The sequence below is a fragment of the Suncus etruscus genome, chromosome 15 (genome assembly GCF_024139225.1).
Source record: "Suncus etruscus isolate mSunEtr1 chromosome 15, mSunEtr1.pri.cur, whole genome shotgun sequence".
NCBI classification, from domain to species: domain Eukaryota; kingdom Metazoa; phylum Chordata; class Mammalia; order Eulipotyphla; family Soricidae; genus Suncus; species Suncus etruscus.
Window position 1 is genome coordinate 56,879,244 of NC_064862.1, and position 18,491 is coordinate 56,897,734.

Below are 18,491 nucleotides of genomic sequence, written 5' to 3' on the forward strand. Positions count from 1 at the left end.
TTCTATTATATAGAGTTGTTATACATCTCATCTTCCAACTCACTGATTCTGTCCTCAGCTGCTGATAGTCTGTTGGAAAGGCTTTCCACTAAGGTTTTCAATTTATCTACTAAGTTTTTCAGTCCCGTTATTTCAGTTTGGAGTTTTCTGATTTCTATATTCATAGCCTCTTGACTCTTTTTGTGTTCCATTCAACTCGATCTATGCTTTCTTTGAGTGTTATGAACATTCTCCATAACATCTCTAAACTCCTTATCTGAGAGGCTATTTAGGTGGTTGGCTCTTCTCAGGTCCTCAGAACTGCCCTCTTTATTCTCATACATGGACTTGGCTTGCATTGTTTCCCCATTGTCTCAATTGTAATGTTGTTTCTTTCTTTCTCTTTCTTTCTCTTTCTTTCTCTTTCTTTCTCTTTCTTTCTCTCTTTCTCTCTTTCTCTCTTTCTCTCTTTCTCTCTTTCTCTCTTTCTCTCTTTCTCTCTTTCTCTCTTTCTCTCTTTCTCTCTTTCTCTCTTTCTTTCTTTCTTTCTTTCTTTCTTTCTTTTTTCTTTCTCTTTCTTTCTTTCTTTCTTTCTTTCTTTCTTTCTTTCTTTCTTTCTTTCTTTCTTTCTTTCTTTCTTTCTTTCTTTCTTTCTTTCTTTCTTTCTTTTCTTTCTTTCTTTCTTTCTCACACCTGGCAGGGCTCAGGAGTTACTCCTGGCTCTATGCTCAGAAATCGCTCCTGGAAGGCTCGGGGGACCATATGGGATGCCGGGATTCGAACCTATGACCTTCTGCATGAAAGGCAAACGCCTTACCTCCATGCTATCTCTCCGGCCCCATAATGTTGTTTTTTTCTACGTGTAATTGTGGAGTTCATTGGCTAGAAGATGTGCATGGTCACGAAGCGAAGCAAAGCAGCCATTCTCCTCTGGTACCACCCTTGTGAGCTGGGACAGCCTACCTGGCCAGGGAGCCTTGATGAGATTAAATTCAATGGGATCATCCTCAGCTGCCTCATGCAGGATTCAGGAAGTGCCTTGGTTTAATCCTCAGCATTACATATGGTCCCTACCAGGAGTGACTTCTGAGCAAAGATTCAGGAATTAACTCTGAGTACCGATAACCCAGATCCTGAGACACCTTCTGAGGTGTCCATGCACTTTAGCACTGATCACTGCAATATCTGCTTCTTCTCAGTCTTCCAGCCTCAGTCTTTCCACTTAACTACCCATTCTCTGTAAGTGAAGCATCTGTTAGTAGAGCCTATGGCTCCAAAATGAGGGTCTGGTAAGACACAGGCCTGGAAACAAACATTGACACAGGAAATAATCCACACAGTGAATGGTACAACAATGGGTTCAAGAAATTTAGTGCTCAAGTAAGGAATTCAACCACCCAAGCTTTCTGCTCCTAAGATGGAATGCAGCTCAGTGGAAGAAGACTAAAGATTGAGCCATAACTAAATTCTTATTTGTGGCACATCTGGAATACATTTTAAGGAACTTGTTTATTTGGGGGCCATACTCAACACCATATCTTGGGGAGGGGGGGCAGCGCTGTGCTGAAGGATCACTCCCCAGTAGTTCTCAAGAGAATTGTGTGTTGCCAGGGATTGAATGTGGACCTCCTACATGTAAATCATGTTCTCAGCCCGTCACATCATATCCCCAACCCAAGAACTATTTTTTTTTTATTGTAAACTGATCTGGTTGGAGTCATGAGCTTTTGCTCTTCATAATTTCTTTATGAGTTTACTTGATGGAAACAACATTTTTCAGTGGATCACTGGTATTTGTGGCTGGGAAAATCTGACACACGGAAGATTGTTTTCTAGTACATTCTCTAGTAGCTTCTTCCCAATGTCATCAGTAGCCTGTTGATCACAAGGACCCACCCATGCTGCTCAGACAAGTGTCACTGAAAGTGAAAAATGGAAAATGGGCCACCCTTAGGGCATTGCTGGCAGAGGTGAAAAACTTTTTGTAGTCTGCATATGCAATCCTCTAGCACTGTTATTACTCCAGGCTCAATTCTTCTGTCACTATCGCTGTTGTGATGGCTGGTCATTCCATGGCCCACACATGGGTCATTCCATTTTGTACCAGAGATCACACCCAGATTCTCAATGTGCCCCTGTAATTTTATTCAGTATGTGTGGAAGAACTGCTAGCAATTCACTTCAAGTCCTCCTGCTTTCAAAGCAGGTGGTTTGGCCACTAAACCAATCCTGGAACCCTGAAGATATATTCTTGTGGCCAGAGAGATAGGACAGGAGGCAAGGGGCTTGCCTTGCATGCAGTCAACCGCAGTTCAATTTCTGGCACTACTTCAGGGTCCTGAACGCTAGTGCCAGGGTCACTGTTGAGCAAGAGTCAAAAATAACCCCTGAACCCTGGCCCTTGCCCTTCCATCCTGGAAGTAGATACATTCATAAAGGGGTAGTAAGAAAGTATCTGAAACGAAAACAACCACAAAACTCCAAGTAACTTCAGTGCAATCAGTGACATTACATCCTTAGTTCTCTGAGAGCAGACTCAGAAGAATTCAGTGTGCACAAATTCTTCCCTAATCTTTTTAGAATTGCTGAAAATGCAAGAATTGAAAAGAAGGATGGCTTGTCTGGTTCCTGCTAATCTATATCACCAGAAAACATGACAAAGAAAATCTAATGCTAATAACTTCTGAATTTCAGGGGCCAGAGATATACAGCAAGTAGGGTACTTGCCTGCATGTGATAGACCCAAGTTTGATCTCTAGCACATATTTGGTCCCCTAATCTCTTCAGGGATTTACCCTTGAGCACCCTGGCCCCTCTCTCCACCTACAAATTCAGACTAGTGAATTTTGCTAGAATATTTCTGTTTCTAGGTAAGGGGAAAGAAAATGTAGAATATTGAACTTATGTGACAGTTTCCTGATGACTGAGACTGCAAGCCTGTATGCAACGACAATGTTCCACTTCTTTTTTCTTCATTGTGGTTCCATTTTACATATGAAGAAACTGAGGCAGGGACCTTCTAGCACCTGCCCATTGGTTGCACTGTTCAAGAGGAGTAGAGCCTTTCCTGAGTCTTCCAAGCAAAGGTTCTGAATTTAAACACCTCTCATCACTAATTTCCCACCCAGTCAAGCAAATCCCAGACAACATCTCTCCAAGGAGCTCATTGGAACTTCATGACTGGAAGGAAAATTGCAAGAGGAGTGAGAAATGACTCAGGCATGACTGAATGGAAGTGGAGCTTGGAAGGGCAGGGAAGAGTTGAACACAGAGCCTCCAGAAATCGGAGTATCAGGAAGGCTGAGGGCAGGGTGGGTACCTCAGTGAAGAGACCTGTGGGTGTAGATATTCATAGCTCGGTTGTTTGTGTGCCTTCACCCTTATGTCCCCATCTCCAATGTTCCTGAATATATGATCATATGAATATATTATATATATGATAACGGACAGAGGAAGGAACCACACTATGTTGATGACCTGAACTGTGTTCCCAATGTGCTGGGTTTCAAGACACAATCTGTTCTGTATGCGTCTAAAGGAGACTCATGAGAAATCCTCTTCAGCTCCTTTAGCAGGCCTGCAGCAAGCTCTCACCTCTTAAAGAGCACTCCTCAGTCTGAACTGGGAGAATGATTTTATTCCAACAATTTGCATGTGCTATTTCTTTGGGTCTCTTCACCTCAAGGAATGGAGAGCAGACATGAGGCATTGCTTTCTCTTCTGGGCATCGGGGAGGCACCATCACTCCCTGCACAGGCAAGCCCAGCTGACTCTCATTGTCCTTCCAAGGTTCCTGCAAATTCCAACTTGTATCCCTGCAAGTCCGTTTGCCCCGGAAATCAGAAACTGTCTTTGGTCCACTCTCACCTTGCTGAACATATTTACAGTGGGCTTCTCTGGGGCTTCTGCAAGTGTGTGTCCTGCATTCTTTCCTACTCCACTCCCAGCCAAGAATGCACCTCCTTGTCCTAGCTCTTAAATTATTTTGAGGTCCCAGCGAAGACATTGCCCCTTTGGGAGATCCTTCTGGTGTCTGTGTGGGAAGGATCCAGGATCCTCTTTTCATATCATCTTGTGATGACATATCTTCACTCCTGCCCTTTGGGGGTGTTCTTACTTATCACCCCTAAATAACGATGATTGCTGCTTGGTTTGCCTGTTTAATGATTCATCTACTCCATTAAGTCGTCAGCATAGTGCAGGCAAGGGCTTTGATTGGGTGTTGATTGGTTTCAATCCTGGTGTTTGTTAAGGTTCACGTTGACACTCATGTCAGTGATGAGGCAAAGACCACTTCTGATAAGCAAGATGCAAAAGGAAGTTTATTCGGCTAGCCTAAGTCCAGTCTTGTCCAACCAAGGAAATCTTTTTTTTCTTTTTCTTTTTTTTTTTTTTTTTGGGTCACACCCAGCAACGCTCAGGGGTTACTCCTGGCTCTACACTCAGAAATCGCCCCTGGCAGGCATGGGGGATCACATGGGATGCTGGGATTCGAACCACCGTTCTTCTGCATAGAAGGCAAAAACGCCTAACCTCCATGCTATCTCACTGGTCCCAACCAAGGAAATCTTGACAAGGACCCCGAAGCAAAATCTTAGCCAATTTATATAGACATCACATCACAAGCATCAGCAGCATAAGAATTTCATTGGATAATACAAACAGTTCAACCTTTATAGAATACTTGATTGGCCTATATCTTTCATCTCATACACGATTGGTTTATATCATTTTGTGCACAAAGCACATTATTTCTTAGCATCAATGTTTCAACTAATCTCTGGCTCATCTGACTCAGCTTTGGTTGTCAAGGGGGCCTTATCAGGTGGAATATTACAGTCCCACCTAGGTCCCCTATCATAACAGAATGGGGGGAGGGTCTTAACATCCCTGCATTTCTTCTGTGGTTTTATTTCTGAGTTAACTCCCTCTGCCTTAGCTCAAAGTGGAAATGAGTTAACTCCTTCTGCTTTAGCTAAGAGTGGAAAAGAACCTAACCTTTTCATCTGCCTGAAAAACTGTTTTTAACCTGTCTCAGAAAAAAAAAATGCTTTTACTTGGGTTTGGACTTGTCTTAGTCTTGGGCCCTTATCTTGAACCCAGGGAACCTGGTTTCTCACAAGTTCTTCTGTTGCTATTGGTTTTCCCTATTTAAATGCGGGAATAGTGTCCAAAACCTCTTGGGAAAGAAGGCTGGATAGGGCTCCGATAACAGGAGGAAGCACACCTGGTTTCATAGGCTGGAAGGGAAAATTCTGCAAATCCATCGTGCTTTTCTGACATGAGGGAAGCCTTCCTCTATGTGGTGTTCCAGGAAATGCTTTTCTACTGACTTGCAAATCTTCCTGGCAGTGATAGTAAAGTCACATAGGATGAATTCATTTTCTCAGAGTCCCCAAATCAGGCTTATTGGTGGAGGTTCTTAAAAAACAGACGAACTGGTCCCTAGTCACAAAGTTTAAATTCAGCTGGGTTTCAGAATGCAGTCTTTGGGCAGACTGCCCCAGCATGCCTGCTTCCCTCATGGCTAGTGTTGGAAGCTCAGCAGTACTTGGCATGGCTAGTGCTTAGGGATCAAAGAACAGATGGGCCATGAGCATATGGACTCAGTTAGCTTTTCCAGAGAAAATCCATACAGCATCTAGTGGTGGTAACTACTGGGTTAAATTTTCTGGCAACGTGGTGTGGCAATCTCTACAAAACAGCATGTGACAGTGATAACTACAGGGTTAAATTCCATCACAGAATCAACTCTATGATTACAGTTTTGTGGCTAGATTCATCTCCCATGAGGAAAAGATGGGCTTGGCTCCATCCACTTCATTCCAGCTTCCTTCCAAGCTCTTTTTCTTCCTAGAAAGAGAAGAACTACATCTCCCAGAGAGGTTTTCTGGAAAAGTCCTGTAACACAGTTGTCAGAAACAAAGAAGGGAGGGAGGTAGCCAAAGAAGAAGCTCTCAGCTGGACTCCTTTGTTGATTCTGAGCCTGGAAGGCAGCCTTTTCAGTTTGGTAGAGGAATGATTTTTTTTCAAGCTCAATTTTGCCATGTTGCTTTAGAAGGCCCATTCTAGGAGCTCAGTTGAAACAATCTAGTTCAACTGTTTTTTATTTTGCCCAGAATTCCAAAATCCATTTCTGTACCAAGTACTAAGCATGAGAAAGTTGTGCCTTTTTTTGCATATGTGCATCTATTGGAAGTTGGGTGAGGGTAGTTCCAAGCTATGCTCAAGAGAGCCCAGGAACCTTCCCAGCCATTTTCAACCAACTAAGCCTGTGATTAAATGTAGAAGCTTGAGGAAGCAGTGACTTTTGCCCTGATGAGTGACAGGAATACCTTTGCCATACCTGATTATGCCCATGGAAACTTCAGGGCCATGCCTGGTGATGTTCAGAGGACCATGCAGTGCCAGAGGAAGCAAACTGAGTTTGGTCACATGCAAAATATGCACCTCATTCCCTATACTATCTCTCTAGCCCTGAGATTTGTGCTTTAACTGGCTGAAGTGACCAGGTTGTAAGCAGAGCCCAGGCTCCAAAACAAGGATCTGGTGAGACATGGATCTGGAGGCAAATGTTGACGCAGGAAATAATCTACACATTTAAAAGCTATAAGAATGGGTTCAGGAAGTCCAGCACTCAAGCAAGGAATCCCACCACGCAAGCCTTCTCATCATAATAAAGACAGCAGTTTAGTGGAGGAAGAACAAAAAATGAGTGCCTGCCTTCCTTAGCTCCCTGCTTTTATTGACAAGAACCAGGACACACCCTAGGGTGGAAGAGGAATAGCAAGTAGGGAATAATCCAATAATCCCATCACCAGATTACACCTTAGGGTGGAGTATGAATATTGATTAGGGTGGGACCGTAATTCAACATCTCCCCCTAACTGACTATAGAAAAAAAACAAAAAACAACAAAACAATTCACATCCCATGATTCTAAAATTAGGGCAGATGACTCTAAAGATAAAGATAAAGTTTGGCAATACTTTGATTAGGTGCAGCAAAAGTTGAAAAATATAAAGAAAAACTCTTCTCCTAAAAACAGAGTATCCCTACACATGAATCATCCTGCCTTAAGACCATCTACGGGTTCCTGGCACACTAGTTTATATAACCTCATAGCCTTTCTTCAAGGTTTCAGGAAAGATTCTCCTCAAACACAGTTTTCACTGTCAGGTTAGCATGTTAGTCCATCCTGGGGCAAGTAAGAACTAAGACAGTTCTATTCATTCCTAGACAATCTCTAATTTTCCTAGGTCAATCTGCCTTTATGGTCTCCCTGTATTATAAGGGTTACTGAGGCTTGGCCAATGTAAAGATGCAAAGGTCAAATTGAAATGATGAGCTGGAAGGTAGCCTCGGGCCTCTCATCCTCTGTAGGTGTGTTCTGTTAGAAAGGGGTCTATCCCATCTCTCTTCAGGATTTGGAGAGACTTCCATCTCCAGGACTTTTTAAGATATTGAGAGGAAAGACCAGCTGTGGCAGGTTGGTGCAAATCCACTGGTAGATAGTCAATTCCTAGTGTAGATATAGAGAACCATGCTGGAACCAATGTTCAGGGGTAAATAGCTAACGTTCAAGAGAATAAAGCCTAAATCAAGTCACCCAGGCAAGTGTTCAGGGTGGAACACCCCCCCCCCCCGTAGCAAGAAATCACTAAATTCTCATCCCTAATAGATGATAACTCTTCTTAGTTTCTAATATTTTCTGGTTTTAATGTGTCTATGAAAAAAGAACGGTGCTATAGGATACTATTGGGGCTTAAGGGGAAGATAATAAACCAAACAAACCCTATCCTGGTTCTATCAAAAGCACAAAGACATCATGGGTACTATCTCCACTATCTTCCAAGAATTTCTACTAGCAAATCTAAATAAAAAGGGGAAAGCATCATACACCATAGAGAATATACACATTAAAGAGATGCACGTAGGAAGTGTAAAAAGAGGGTATATATATCCCCTAAGTCTTTTGAGATAGTGTGAGGAGAGTAGATAAATTTTGGATCCCAACTGCAGTTCACAATGCAGTCTTGTGGAGTCTAAAAATGAGGGCTCTCAGCATTCACAGATCAGGAAATGTCCTAGATCCGAGGACATCTCAAAAGCTAAAACCAGTTGTGAGCAATAGTCCATGATAAAATGAAGCAGTAGAAATTGACCACTGAGAACACATCAGCAACAGCAATTTGCCTGCCTGCCTTCTTCTTCTTCTTCTTCTTCTTCTTCTTCTTCTTCTTCTTCTTCTTCTTCTTCTTCTTCTTCTTCTTCTTCTTCTTCTTCTTCTTCTTCTTCTTCTTCTTCTTCTTCTTCTTCTTCTTCTTCTTCTTCCTCGAGGATGACTTGCATTTCAAAGACTTGAGAGACTCCAACAGCAGCAGCAGAGTGATGACAGAGCAGGAGACCTTCATGTAGAATGAGCCACTAAAGAGGACCATGAGCAGTTCACACGCCAATGGTGCTGCCCAAGTTCCACTTTCCATGCAGTCGGCTGTCCGCAGCAAGTTCATCTGGGCTGATTTATATTGATCCTTCAAACTTACACCAGAGCAGTAACATAAACAGCAGTGCTAAATACGATATAAATAGACATTACATATAATAGGAACAGACATTAAACATAGAGGTGCCCAACACACACACACACACACACACACACACACACACACACACACACTCACACATAGACAGACAAAAGGATCAATCCATAGGAAAAATTGATTCAGGTAGAATGGGTCAAAGCACTTTAAAATATAAAGCCGGCATGTCAGGTGAAAAAGTTTTCTAGTTCCTTAGAATAATTGACCTTGATGGAGGATAACTTTGCTGAAAAAAAAAAAGGCTTTATGGTTTAGAACAGGCATAGATCATTCTTAAAACAATCATAATATTTATGAGTAGAATACTAAGTAATATATGTGATGAGCACTGTAAAAAGTCTATGATATTCAGATGCCTATCCAAGGATCACTGTGGGTAGAGACATTAGAAAATATAGGCAGGTAAAATTAGAAGAAAAATGAATGTTTCAAAATATTTGTTAAGACATCATAATGAGCACTGTAATGTGAAACTAGGGTATCCAAATTATATCTCGATGGATCACTGTTAACAGAAGCATTATAGAGTATTATAAACATAATAGAATAAAAATTAAGACACTGAAACATTTTAATAATGAGCACTATAGTGGGAGTTCATTTCATGCAGCTTTTTTCTGTTGGTAAAAATGTTAGAACATTTTAGACATCTCTAAAGAGGATTCAGTTAAATATCTGCTAATTTAAACAGCTGTATTTGTTGCAGCAATTTCTTTGAAGTATAAACAAGAATATAAGCTGCTGAAGATTTACAGATGAGTTTCAGTGGTCCTCAAACTATGGTCCACGGACCTCATATTGTATTTGTATCTGTTTTGTTTCTTCATTGCAAAATAAGATATATGCAGTGTGCATAAGAATTCATTCATAAGTTTTGTTTTTACTATAGTCAGACCCTCCAATGGCCTCAGGGACAGTGAACTGACCCCCTGTTTAAAAAGTTTGAGGACTCCTGAAGCTTTCCTGAAACTTCTTGATCATCAAATTTAAACCAAGATTTTCTTACCGTATTTTTTACAATAGACTATGCAATAACCCTTTTTCATTTCACCATAATAGTTTAAAACAGGATAATTTGTATTCTTCATGCTGTACTGTGGTAGACCAAGGTTTTCTAAAGGAAAGTCCAAATAGGTCTGTAAATGTTTTCATCTTCTTGCCATCGTAGAAGCATTGCAAATACATTAAGAGTACAGGTGGTAGTTTCCAAATTTCTGTCATTTTTAAGGAATCCTGCTGTGTGTCACAGTGGCTACAATCAACCCTATTATTGTCTTTTAAGTTTCTTTTCTTTTCTCTTGGATTTTGGGGGTCACACTGGCAGCACTCAGGGATCACTCCTGGATTTATGCTCAGAAATTGATCCTGGCGGGCTCAGGGGACCATATGGGATGCCAGGATTTGAACCACTGTCCCTCTGCATCTAAGGCAAACTCCCCACTGCTGTGCTATCTCTGGCCGGGTCTTATTTTAAAAGTCAGTTTAAGGCCAAGCTTGTTTTACAGTTTTTGAGTCAACAAGATTATTTATATTTTCCTCTCTATGTCTATTCTGCATATCCACTTTGGTCAAGTCCTGTTGAAGACCCTCCATCAAAAATAGAAATAGTTCATGTGGATCCTGTTGACTGAAAACTAATTATTTCTTTCCAATGTTTCTCTTAAAGTCTTTGGGTTGATATACCTGTGCTGTCCTGCCCATAAGGCTTGTATAATCTTACTTAACTCTTTTGCTACCTTGCCTTTATGTACCAATGGATTTGACCTGTTAGTGTACTTCTTATAATGATTCTGGTAAAAGTAATTAGTCAAACTGGAATATTATACTGGCATTGTAGCACTGAGTTCATGTAACAAGTGTTTCCTAAATTATGAAGTCTGTGAGAGCAGGGTCAATTCTTTCATTTACAGCATCAAGATTCTGGAACTGGTCATTTTCACTCGTGGTAATCTCTATCTCATAATGTGGTATCAGCTTATTATCCCGGTTATTCATTGAGGTCACAGTTTGTTTCCTTCCCACATTTTTTAATAATCTGTGTTGGTTATGATAGAAGTTTTATGCATTTGTGTCTGAATTTTTTTATTTATTTGTGAAAATTCTGATTCTGACAAGGTGTAATGGAATCCAGTGTTTCTTGGCAGGGTTGCCATTTATAGAAACATGAGCATATCCTTTTACTCGGATGAGGAGATTATCAGCAATCGTTCATTATCCTTTGTCACCCAAATAGGTGAATTAATGTATTTATGTACCTGGACATCTTCTTTAAAGTGTTTTTCTGCAGCTGTATAGGGCTATCCTTGGGATAAATTTAAGAAGTTTAGTAAAAAATAATGTTAAGGATAAAATGTCTGTGTCACCCTCTTTTTCTATATTTTACTAGTTGAGTTTTGATAGTTCTGTAAGCTCTTTCAACTATGGCTTGTCTTTACAGATTATAAGGGATGCCAGTGACATGTTTGATTTGTCATTCCTTACAAAATGTTTAAAAAGTTTTACTGATGTAGGCCAGGCCATTTTCTGTCTTTATGGATTGTGGGATACACATAACAAAAAAATTACTGAAGCATGAAGACTGCTTTAACTCATTCTGAGGTCATTGAAATTCCCCATATGAAATGGGAATATGTATCTATCACCACATGAAGATACGGTTTCTTTGGGGGAAAGTCTACAGTGTAATATCCATTTGCCACAATTCATTAGTTTGTAACCTCCAGGGATTGGTGCCAGCTACATATGTTCTTTTATTCTAAGGTACACAAATGATACATTTTTCAACTATTTGTCTGGCTTGCTTCCATAAAATAGGATAGTTGACATGCAAATGACTGGCATTTGTATGAAGTGCTGCATGTTCTTTTGCAGGCAACTTAAATATTGACATGGCCAGGCTATCAGCAGTTTTATTCCCAAAAGTCATTGACCCTGAGAGGCCAGAGGGGGCTCTTATGTGAGTGATAAATATTGGTTCAGAAAGTTTTTGCAGAAGGGCTTGTAATTGCTTCAGCAAATCTTGAACAACCTGGTTATGAGTATTTAAAGAGGTGGTCATTACACCTGGGAACAATCCTACTATGTAGGCTAAATAGTTTACTATGTTGTACAACTTTGAAAAAATGTGATAATAAGTAATTTAAAGTATCAAATTCCACTTGTTAAGCAGACTTGTATTTGGTACGCATTGTTGTGGTCAGAGAAGGGGCAGTAATACTGCCTTTTCTGATGATGACCTATTAATGTAAAATATGGGGCATCAGGTTTAGGGGAGGAGAGGATAAATTTTATGATATCACAAAATGTGTCCTCTTAAAGAAGTATTAGGCCTTTCCAGCAGGATCATGGGAGGAAACGTCCCTGAAACTTATCTGAAAAATCAGATAGTGCTCATTGAAGGGACTTACTGAGAGGTAATATACATTCTATTTCCGGAATCAGCAGCACTATTATTTTAGTATCAAAACCTAACAAGAAAATTGTTCTGAGCCTTGCTTTGATGATAAAAGCAGATATCAATTCCAAAGAGAACACAAACTTGCAAGGTTGCTTGTTGTGTTTAAGTAAACCTATTCTAGAGGCCCAGACAGCTGAGCAATAGCACCTATAGCGGAATGAAGGGTTGCAAAAATTGAAAGCCACACCTTCTCTTTAGGTATAAACCTGGAAAGATAGGACTTTTGGAGCTGACCAATGAAAAATATTTAATTCCTATTGGGCCTTTTGTGTTAAACATCTAGGTCTATTTAAATCTGGATTTCCTTCTAAAGTACTAAATAAGTTGCTGAATTCTGAGTTTGGAATTCCAATGGAGGGACAAGTTCAATTTATATCACCTAAGAGTTTTTGAAAGTCATTAAGAGTCCTTAGATTTTTCTGATAAGTAGAAATATTTTGGAGATGCACTGAAGTATGTTTCAATACAAAGCACAAGTATTGAAATAGAGGTAAAGTCTGTGGATTTTTTTCTGTGTTTATTGTTAAATCAGCACCCTGCAAGCAGCTGACAACAAATTCATAAACACATTGTAAGTCTTGTAAGGCTGAGCAGACAGTAAGATGTCATCAATGTATTGCGTCAAATATACCTGGGGAAACTTTTTATGAGCTCGACATAAAACTGCATCAACAAAATATTGATATGTTCTGGGTAAATTTGCCATGCCCTGAGGGCAAAACCATCCATTGAAATCACTGCATAGGGCCCTGTTATTAAGAAAAGGAACCAAAAAGACAAATCTTTTTCTGTCTTTTAGATGCATAGAAATATTATAAAAACAGTCCTTTAAGTCAATACTATCAAAGGCCAGTCTCTTAGAATGGCTACCAGTGAAAGTAAGCCATTTGGCATCTTTCCCATTGAAACCATCTGAGAATTTACAGACCACAAATCAGTTAAAAAGTCTCTAGCTACCTGATGGTTTCTTAATAATAAATACTGGAGAATTCCAATTCAATGTGCCCCAGCCTCAACTGTTCATTGACTAAGTTTCTAAGAGCCTCTAATTTTGTTCTGTAGATGGGCCTCTGGGGAATCCAGATTGGAACATCAGATTTCCATTCAATGGGAAAGGGTTCTGGGCACTTTAACCCACTGTCCACAATTAAAAAGTTGAAACTTCTGAGTTCACATACTGGGAGGTGTTTTGGCGAGGAATATAATATTCCCCATTGTTTACATAAATCACATCCCCATAGGTGCAAAGAAACTGAAGCTATATAAGGCATGAATATTGCCGGTTGATTTTCCAGTCCTATGCACTGTCCTATACACAAATACCTAGCACTCTGGTGAACAGATTTGGAGGCAAGACCCCTACTATCCCTTCCAAACTATTTTTAATTTCTTGTAGGGCCCAATTTCAGGGACAATCTCTTAAAAAAAAAAACCACAGATACTTCTGCCCCCAAATTGGACATGCCTTCAAATTTTCTGCCCTGAATTTCAAGAGTTAGAATTAGATTTTCCTCTTTAAGATGAGCAATAAAAGCTATAAATGCAGAAGCCTCAGGGTTAGTAATTCCAAAGCCTCTTTCCCTGTGTTCTGATTTTCCAGGCATTACATAAGGAGCTAATACAATTTGAGCTATGGGTACTAAAACAAGAACTATTATTTCCCCTATGTGATCAGAATTTATAATCCCCAGGTGAATTATTATTTCTTTGAGTGTTAAACTGCTTCTTCCTAAAATTAACCCCACAATCCCTTGAGGTAGTGGCTCTGTTATGCTAGACCTAATCTTACAAGAGCATTGAGCTGGAAGAACTGTCAAATCCTCCAGGAAGGTAATATCTAAACCACAGCTTTCTGACATGACAGGCTTTATAATGGGCTTAAACTGTGGAATTATCTTGCTTGGGTTGGGAAGCTGAATTATTGATGAAAATGTTCCCTAATTTTGAGAGGCCAGGGACTGGCCCCTGACCCAGTTTCCTAAGACAGGTTAATTAAATCTTGTTCTCTAGGGGGCGGGTCCTTGAGTGTGTACAAAAAAGGTTGTAAGCTTCAAAATTTTTCATAAATGCCCCATATTGCCACACTTATAGCAAATGACCTCACCTCTTGAGATAGGCTTTGGACCCCTCCCACAGTTGCTGGAGAGACAGGTACTAAAAGTCACTTTTCCAATAAAATCCCTTGCCACAGCTCTGGCAAGGACCAGGTGGTTTCCTTGTATGAAAACCATTGACTTAATTTCCTGGAGTTTGCCTCTGAACATCATATGTTGTTAGATGTAGGGGGCAGAGGAGGATAAGTGTTAGTTCCCATTTCTACTACTAAGTAGAAATCCCATGACATCTGCTCTCTTCCTAATTGAATATACAATAGCCTGACAATATCCATTGGCATTGTCAAAGTCTAAAGATTTTATCAAGAGATTTTGTACTTCTGTATTTCTAACCTGACTTTTAATTGCCTCTGTCAATTTTCACACAAATTATGCATATGGCTCTGTAGATCCTTGAATAATCTCTGTATAGCTACCCTTGCACTTGGTATCTGAGTCAACCTTTTCCCAAGTCATCAAAGTTCCCTGACAAGCTTTAAAACAGCACATGGTAGTCTTGCCTGCTTATTTACTTCTGTGTACTGTCCTTCCCCTATCAGCATTTCATAAGATAATGTGATTCCTGCAACTCTCATTTCAGAGTGATCTAGACTATTATTAATTTTACTTTTAGAACTTTCCACAAACCATATTTTAATTGTAAATATTGAAAAGCTCTCAAATAGGTCTTTGCTACAGTGTTAAAGTCCTGTTGGGTCCAACACCCACCATCACTATAGGTCCCAAAATATTCAATACAAAATGGAGAAAGTGGACCATCCTCTGAGCATGCTTTCTTAAATCTATTGAGGTAATTCATATTAAAATCCTCATAGCTTGAAATTTGATTATTTTACTGATGGGAGAATTTATTTCTGATACTGTGTTATTACTAATTTCCCTAAGAACTATCCCTTGTGGAGGAGGTGGGTTTGTTCCACACTCTCTAAAAGAAGGTGGAAGGTGGATGGGTGAGACTCCTACATAGCCACATTTTTTCCCTTTGGGATATGGGATGGCTCTAGTGGTACTCTCATTGTCTTCATTTTTACTAGTTTTATGTAATGAACTTTGTACTTAGGTAACCTCTTCTTTAGCTTCTTTATTGCAATGACTCAGTCGCTGTGACAATAATCCAAAGCTGTGACAATCAACCATGCTTTATCTGAGTGCTACTCAAACCTGATCATTCATGGTGACATCATTGACTAGCTTGAAAAAAATGTGTGGCCTTCTGTCAGCAAAGTTCTGAGCACCAAATAATTTATACTAGATCTCATGATGCCCTGAATATTTGCTTCTTTACATGTAGGAAAGATCATCAAATCTTTCTTCCTTGAGTTGCTCATCTTATATCATTCAACCCAGTTTCCTGCAGAGATTCTGATAAAGACATTTTTGAGTAAGTTGATTAAATGATGATATTATGAATGAGGTGCTAGCTGACTGATAGAGAAAATCATGCACATGAAAGTCCTTACAGGTTGATATAACACAAAAGACACAAATAAGTGAATCATGTGCTTCAGAATTTTTAGGGGCTCACTAAGTTTCCAGTGAGTGGATTGATGTAGGATGGCCATACAATGCTACTCTGAGAGGGTGGACAATAAATAAAAGAATGAAAATTCCTTGGCCTTGTATGGCTCCTTTATTCCTTCATCTCCATCTCCATCTCTTTCTACTTACTTTGGCCAGGTTCCCCTCTCTTGCTTCAGAGCCTTTCTTGGCCCAAAGCCATCCACCAGCACTCATTTATCTGTCTTTTGTCTGCCAGCTCATCCTCCAACCAGCATTGTCTAATGTCCATCTTTATGCACCTCCTCCAAGAATTTACTGACTAATAATGTCCGCTGCTTCCTTCCTTCCTGCTACATCCCAGGTTCCTCTGGGGAGGTTTTGTGTATCATTGACAAATCTCCCAACAATACAAATTTAATTGTAAGGCAAAAAACTGAGGGAAAGGGAGAATCAAGGTCACAGTGTCAGGTCCAGAATTCAACCCATGACCTCTTTAATTCCAAAGCTACTGCTTCCTCCACAACCTGCAGTGTCTGTATCAAACATGGTTGCATTTGAATGCAAAGATGTCCATATTTGTGCCTTCAAGTAGCAGTGTTAGGGCATACCCAACTGGATCATTCTCTGTGATGGGGTTGTCTTGGACATGGGTGTTTTAGAGTTGCCAACCTACTAGTTAATAGGAGCCCCCTCCTTCTCCACTAAGACAATTAAAAAGGTCTCCAGATATGGATGTTCCTAGGGGATCAACAGCCATCCTAAAGAAAGAAAAGATCTAGATGATAGCAGAGGAAGAAGTTCAGTAGGTTTGGGATCTTGCAGGCAGAAATGGTGATCAAATATGGCAAAGACATGCACAAGCCACAGCCTAGGTATAGCCTATGGGGAGGGTCACATCCAGTCCAGGAGTTAGGGGCCAGTTTCCATATCACCATGGAAATTCTACAGCACATGAAATTTAGGAATTGGAGTAAGGTGCATTGTGCATGGCTCCAATTTCAGGGAAACTAGACTAAGTCCTGTGGCTTTGAGCTAGTCCTGAGCATCTATTGCAAGTAGACAAAATTATTGATGGTTCTGATGTACTGGACACACGTCTTAGGGCTTCTAGTCATTGAAAGCTCATGGTAGTTTAACAAAGCTTTACAGGAAAACCATTAGTCAAAAGAGACCAAGTGACAGATGGCAGACATGTGACAAAGTTAGGAAGCTTGCCTTGTAGAATTGAAATCACCAATTCCTTACCTAGTTCTCAGCCTAAAAGCCTAAAATCCCACCTACCTAGATGGCATGGGATATGAATTCTCTTACAGTTCCAGAACATAGCAAGTCAATAGAAAATTGCCCATTAAAATTCCAACATTAATTGCTCTCCCCACAATTAACAGTGTCTAGTAGGTGGCAGTCAAGTGTTGAGTTTTGACCCGAGTTGACATAAATTCTAGTAATAACCTCGGGGGACCATTATCATGAGCCACAGAAGCCTGACTTTCCAGATTATCAGAGGAAAATGAAACCAGAGATGGTCAGCAGGGAAATGTCTCCTAAATTCATTTTAGTGACCAGGAGGGGGTGAAAGAGATCAGGGTAAGCACCAGATGGTAAAAGCTTGGTCTCTGGGAGTTCAAGATTGTTGGCAACTCTGAGTGTCTTCTCCTTTCTCCAGAGAGGAAAAGGGCTCTAAGTGGTTGTCCTGAAGCACCAGTGGTTCCATCAATAACCACCACAAAGTGATTCTTGCCTAATGTTTATGGAAACGGCCCAAAGAACCAGATTTGATGGTGGATGCCTCCTTTCAGGGTATCGGCTGTCACCCCACTTAGTATTTGTGACATTGACAAATATGGTCTGGCTTATCCCATGCCTTGTTTGGGCTCTTCCCTCGACCTCTCCTCCACACCTATGGCTACTCATCTAATGCCTCCTCCTTCCAAGTGACTTCACTCAGATTCACCCCCTGCCAAATTCCTCCCTGGTAAAATGGTAGCTTCTTCTTTTATCTCCTTAGTCCTATCCTCATGCCTCTGTTTTCATATCTGATTCATTGCTTGCTCTTCCTTAGGCACTATGGGGTTCCTCAAGGCAGGGGTTTATGCTTTGTTCCTAAACTGCCTTCTCTACTCTGTTCAAGTTTCTGTCATTCTCTCCTTCTACAAATATTTTCTGAGTACAAAGCAAGCATTGTGCTGAACTTTGGGGGTAAGTAAGGTAAATTTTTCTCTACTGTTCTGGAACCTGGAGTCTACTTAAGAGAAAAATAATCTAGCCTAAATTGTGACTGAGTGTTCTAAATGTTATAATAGAGGTACACACAGGCACAGAGTGAAACAGGAAGGAGGATGACTTGACAGGAAGTCAGGAAGCATTTTCTAAAGGGAATGTTTCAGTTGGGCTTTGAAAATAATAACAGGAAGTGAGAGAGTGAAGAGACAAGACTGTCTAGGCAAAGGGGCAGCCTGATGTCCTGACACTGTGCAGTGAGTTCAGGGAGTTGTAGTTTAAGTGTTATGAATAAAAGTATATATGTGTGGAATGTGGCTGAAAAATAGGTGTAGTAGGTTAGAGAGTGAAGGATTCTATATGCCTATTGTGAGTTTATTCTGTTAGGTGACAACCATGAGTGTCTGAAAGTATCTGAAAGGCCACAGGCCACATAGCCTGCTACCATATGCTGAGTCTGTAAGCCATAATTGTTCTGGTTTGGTGTTTAAGTTACATTTGTCTGTGCTTACTCCTTGCTCTGTACTCAGGAATTACTTCTGGCAGGACCATATGGGATGATGGGATTGAGCCATAGTTGTCTCTGTGCAAGGCAAACACTCTACCCACTGTACTATC